This window comes from Corythoichthys intestinalis, chromosome 5 (genome assembly GCF_030265065.1).
Source record: "Corythoichthys intestinalis isolate RoL2023-P3 chromosome 5, ASM3026506v1, whole genome shotgun sequence".
In the NCBI taxonomy this organism is placed as follows: domain Eukaryota; kingdom Metazoa; phylum Chordata; class Actinopteri; order Syngnathiformes; family Syngnathidae; genus Corythoichthys; species Corythoichthys intestinalis.
Window position 1 is genome coordinate 10075007 of NC_080399.1, and position 6000 is coordinate 10081006.

Genomic DNA, 6000 nt, shown 5'->3' on the forward strand with positions numbered 1-6000 from the left:
AACAACAAAAGTAGCTAATGCCATTTTCGTCCGTAGAAAAACCCGACTTTCACTCAGTGGTATGGTTCCATTTGCCTTGTTATGGGGTTTGGAGAAAGTAAACCCTGATCAAGCATTCATTTCTACTGTGAAGTCTATTGGTGGGATTGTAGTAGTGATGTCAGATACATGCGACATCATAACATAACTTTGATACATGGTAGAAATCACCAATATACCAAAAATGAACCCTTAAAAGTACAGCGCTGTGGGTCAACTGTATAAACAAAAAAAATGAAACCCAGCATTACCAGTAAATCCTCGAAATGGTTGTTTTATTTTTAATTTGCAAACCATGAAGTACATGGCCCATTCTGTAGTCAATCTAATCAACTGTAGTCAACATGTGTGGCTCCACCCCCTTATTTAAACAGCATGAAATAGAATGCGAGAAAGACGCAATGTATTGAACATAGTCTAAACTGAAGCATTCGTGAAACAGATTCATCGTAGCATTTTATGTGACAAATAGGTCTCTTGCAAGTGATTAGAAAGTAAATGTATTCAGCAAATGTAAAGGCCATTTAAAAGAATGGCGCTTTTAAGTCAAAGACCTGAAAGGAACTTACAGAGCTGTCTTCAAACTGATCCCAATTTGTCAATCCTCATGCCTCTTCTGTGAAAGAGAGGAGGACAAACATGAGTGATATCCAAAACTAAAATATCCCACTATAAAATTACTACTTCATGTGCCAGGCATGGAAGCCTTTAGTTTATTTCATTGTTAAGTCAGTGTTTACTTAAACTTTTAACTGAATAACTGAATCAGTTATTTAAAACGACAGATTGTAGTTTCAAGATTTACATGGGCGAAGGGCAAAGAAAATTTGGGGAATGGCCATCCTTGTGTCCAAAAATAACTGCATACATGCGCAAGGGATCACTATCATTACTGGGATCAACATAGCACTTTGTTGACCCATTATTAATTACTCGCGCTTTTCAGACCTGAAAATTTGCTGATTAAAAAAAAATATATATATATATATATATATATATATATATTTTTTTTTTTTTTTTTTTTTTTGTCACCGGCAAAATTCTGCTCCCCACTAGAGGTCAAGGTTACAATGCATAAATGCGCTTATAAAGGTATTTTTCCATGCAATTGTGACACTGGGTACCCAGGCTGTTACCACTGATGAGGCCCGGGTTTGATACCCACTAGTGGGTTGTGGTAGGAAGGACATCCGGTGTAAAATCGTGTGTGCCAAATCTATTCCATACAACAGTGATAATGGGTACCCAGGCTGTTACTACTGATAAAGCCCGGGTTGGATACCTGCTAGTGGGTTGACCCAGGAAGGACATCCTGTGTAAAATCTTGTCCATATCCATTCCATACAATAGTGATAATGGGTAGCTGGGCTGTTACCAATGATGAAGCCCAGGTTTGATACCTGCTAGTTGGTTGCACCAAGAAGAACATCCAGTGTAAAATCTAGTGCGCCAAATCTATTCCATACAATAGTGATAATGGGTACCCAGGCTGTTACCACTGATAAAGCCCGGGTTTGAACCCTTCTAGTGGGTTGCCCCACGAAGGACATCCAGTGTAAAATCTTGTGTGCCATATATAGTCCATACAATAGTGATAATGGGTACCTGGGCTGTTACAATTGATGAAGCCCAGGTTTGATACCTGCTAGTTGGTTGCACGAAGAAGGGCATCCAGTGTAAAATCTTGTGTGCCAAATCTATTCCATATAATAGTGATAATGGGTACCCGGGCTGTCACCACAGATAAAGCCCGGGTTTGAACCCTGCTAGTGGGTTGTCCCATGAAGGACATCCAGTGTAAAATCTTGTGTGCCATATCTATTCCATACAATAGTGATAATGGGTATCTGGGCTGTTACAACTGATGAAACCCAGGTTTGATACCTGCTAGTTGGCTGCACTAAGAAGGTCATCTAGTGTAAAATCTTGTGTGCCAAATCTATTCCATACAATAGTGATAATGGGTACCCAGGCTGTTACAACTGATAAAGCCCAGGTTTGAACCCTGCTAGTGTGTTGCGCCAGGAAGGACATCCAGTGTAAAATCTAATGCGCCATATCTATTCCATACAGTAGTGATAATGGGTACCTGGGCTGTTACCACTGATGAAACCCAGGTTTGATACCTGCTAGTTGGTTGCACTAAGAAGGGCATCAAGTGTAAAATCTTGTGTGCCAAATCTATTCCATACAAGAGTGATAATGGGTACCCAGGTTGTTACCACTGATAAAGCCGGGGTTTGAACCCTGCTAGTGCGTTGCCCCAGGAAGGACATCCAGTGTAAAATCTTGTGTGCCATATCTATTCCATACAGTAATGATAATGGGTACCCGGGCTGTTACCATTGATGACGCCCGGTTTTGATACCTGCTAGTTGGTTGCGCCTGGAGGGACATCCAGCGCAAAGTCTTGTGTGTCAAATCTATCATGCTATTCGACTGTTTCCCTGTAGGAACTCCTAAGGGGATAAAGCCGAAAAGGTGACTTGATGGATTGTGTAAACGTCCGTGTACATTGTGCATGTCCCTAAAATTTCACATTAGGACAAAGAGAAAGTCTGAAGTCAAAGTACTCCACTCAAGTCCAGATATAGGACTTCGGGAATCCAAGTTCAAGTCATGAACATGCAGAGATTGAAAGACATAATCCAGATGAATCTGAAGAAGTATCAGAAAAGATTCTTAAAATGTGGCTCATGATAGCAACTACTCAGTTTGAATAGCTGGTTGGCCATCAGTGAGAATCAGGGCGCAAAGTCACCCAAGTGTGCCTTTTGGCAAGTTTTAAGACCGGGTAATTTTCCAAGGCTTTGAATCAATCTCAAATGGACTCTTCTGGTTGCCAATGACAATGAAAGAATATTCCAAGGGTCATTTGTAATTCCATCTTCTTGGTTGAATTTATCTCCAGATTGCACTATGATGTTGGTGTATGTTAAATATGTGGCTGTTGAAAGTATTCCATCCAATCCGAAGTGGAAACCATACCACTGGCTTGATGGATGCTTGGCCCGGGCCATATCAGTAATTATGGTTGTTTGTGTTACATTTTTTTTTTCTGTCAGTTTTGGCAACGCATTTTTTTTTTTTTTTTTTTTTTAAATTATTTCTTTCCACCATGATCGGGAATGTTAAAAGTGTGCATTGTGTCGTTTAAGGGAGACAAATTTGGCTCAAATCAATGCTCAACTTTATGCCAAAAGATTTTGGCAAAGAACCTTACTTTCAACTGCAAACTTCTACTAAAGCTAGGATACTTGGCATCTACCAAAATTTTATTTGTCCGAGGATTGTTTTAAAAGTATGGTATGATTTCGATGAAATGGCCATCAGGTAAATTTAATGTAATTTTATGAAACACTAACAATATATTTGGAATAACCAAAAAATGTTTAGCATATTAGCTAGCTAGCCAAAAAATATAAATCGGAAAATGAGGGATGACTCAATTACTGTAGGTATCAGTTTCTAGAACTATACAACACAAAACATTAAGATGGACTACTGAGCTTATTGCTTTCAAAATTAAAATGTTGCATAGGCGATGTTACATTAAACATGCAACATCAAAGTTGCTAAAATGTACATCAGCTAAAAATAATAATCTGCATTAGCGTAATTTAAAATTTCTGTCTTCTCGATCAGAAACGAAGATTTTCAAGATAAGTTTTCAATGTTCGAAAAACACTTACCGTTCTAGTTAGGAGAGAAAATCGTCCGAATTCATCCATAATGCCTTCGTAGCCCGACGTCAACCCTTAAATACAAAAGGTTCCGAATTACGAGATGAAACAAGGCAATAGCTCGCCCTAGTGGCGAAGTGTAAGTAACAGCAAATTCGGACCTTTGACATGGAAAAGGACCACAACCTACCATTTTCTTTGGGTCAGACGAGCTGGTCCTTCGATGACGGATTGCGTTATCCGCCAAGTTGAATGCCTTCAAAACACAAAAGTATGCAATTTTATATGTATTCTCATTTCTCTGATATGTATTTCATATCATTACGATTTACAATAATATTCCCAAAATGTTGTGTAATTTAGTTTAAATTAGTCCAGTTACATGGTAACATGTTTGTTTTGTGAGAAAATTCTTACTATCTCTAGGGGGCTTATTATATTTGATCTCTACAGTAGGATCCCATAGGGAATAGCTGAGCGAGGACATTTTGTTTCTTCAATTGTAGACTACTTCTTTATATTCAACTACATATAGTTGGTCATTTAAATATGGTTAAGTATTTTGTCAAGTATTACTTGTCTGCTACTATATCCTAACCAAGTCTCGTCCACAAGATGGCAGTTTTAAGAATACATTGTATTTATTCCCATTTTAGTCATATATTTCCAGTAAACTATATAAATGTGAGTTCATGTTCACTTAAAATAACTTTGAAACGTTTTTTGCATGATTAATGTAAAAAGGAGATGCAAAATGGATGGGAAAAATAGAAATTAAATCTCCAGCCATTCCCTTAAAGGGTTAAAAGCCAACACCCTATTTTGTATTTCCAGATATACTAAGTATTTTAACATGTAAGGGCTTCATGTGCTGAATATATCAGTTTCAATACATTTTGAGAATATTCAGTGACTCTACTGTTGCAAATCTTACTTTAGATTTTTTTTAAATTATTTTTTGCGATTAGTTTACCAATCAAAATGTATTAAATAATATAAGACTTTGAAATAAAATTTTCCAATGCACTTTCATCGACTGTGCATTAGATTACATGCTGGAAAAACACCTCATTATGAGATTTTAAACAATTTGCAATTCGACGAAAACACTTAAAAATGAACAAATAAAGGAAAATCATCAAAACAACAAAAATCCACATTGGGGTTGTCACAAAGCAATTGTACATGTTTTAAACACGAAACATTTGCCTCATGAAATGCATTTATTCGACAATAACCACAAAGGGCATTTGTCCTTTCAAGGACAAAGCCATTTTTAAATGCGTAGGCACAAAGACGACAAGAAACATCGGCAAAAAGACTCTTCTTCAAATATCTTCCATGTAAAGTCGATGTAGGGCAAGCAAATAAGTCATTTCCCACTCAAAAACACACATTATCTAGCAAATTTCGTCGAATAAATCGTTGTCTTTATTCCCCCCAGCACACCATGGCCATTTTTTACAACACTGCGTCTGGTAGCTTGTTCTTTTCCACCATATTGCCTCGTACCCCATGTCGACGCGCCTTCCCGCCTTTTAACGTGTAATTCTTAGGTTTTTTCTTACCAACATCCTCGGCTGTGACTATCCACCGTCGTTTGGTGCGGTCATTTCTGGCCATTTTGGTCGTTTTGGTGGCCGTTTGGTCTGCATGGCTCGGGCGCGTTCTCCTCTTCGTGTTGCCCGCTCGGCTTCTCTGTGGCGTGTGTTCTTCCTCTCCGCCTCCCGACGAGCTCATATCCTTCGACGGCTCAGCCCACTTTTTGCCTCGCAACGTAAGCGAACATCCACTTCCTCTCCTACCTCGCAATGGCTGACAAGTTCTACCGAATTCGTCGTCTATTCGTTTCCTGACGCTGCAAAACCCATTATTAACACACGTTGTCCTCTTTACATTTCTATAAAACACGGTAGATTTTAAACAAAACACAAACATTTGGGCAGTGAAGGGCGAGAAGAGTTTTAACTAAAGCGTTGATTTAAAATGGCGCCATAGTTTGAGACCAGGGCGTAGGTTGGCTCTCAACATTGGTAGGGATAATATAACAGCATAACCTGCATGTACACGTTTTGCTGCGAACAGGACATTATAAAACCAAACAGATTATTGAGCGGGGGTCAGGGCTACATTTCTCACAAATACAGTGTATCACAATAGTGAGTACACCCCTCGCATTTCTGCAGATATTTAATTAAGTATATCTTTTCATGGGACAACACTAACAAAATGACACTTTGACACACTGAAAAGTAGTCTGTATGCAGCTTAAAGAGTT

The 6000-nt window shown here is 38.6% G+C and overlaps 1 protein-coding gene across 4 annotated transcripts in view; it reads right to left on the reverse strand.

Moving 5' to 3' along the window:
- The window catches only part of chd2 (chromodomain helicase DNA binding protein 2), a 52427-nt gene extending 46686 nt beyond the window's left edge, over nt 1–5741 (reverse strand). For 3 of the 4 annotated variants that reach the window (XM_057835890.1, XM_057835888.1, XM_057835886.1), the window contains exons 1-4: nt 5291–5741; nt 3913–3978; nt 3732–3796; nt 609–655 (exon numbers count right to left, since the gene is read on the reverse strand). The gene's annotated coding sequence lies outside the window, so the exon portion shown is untranslated. The remainder of the gene's footprint in view (nt 1–608; nt 656–3731; nt 3797–3912; nt 3979–5290) is intronic. The other variant, XM_057835887.1, reaches the window with a different exon arrangement.
- Between the last annotated feature and the right edge of the window lie 259 nt (nt 5742–6000).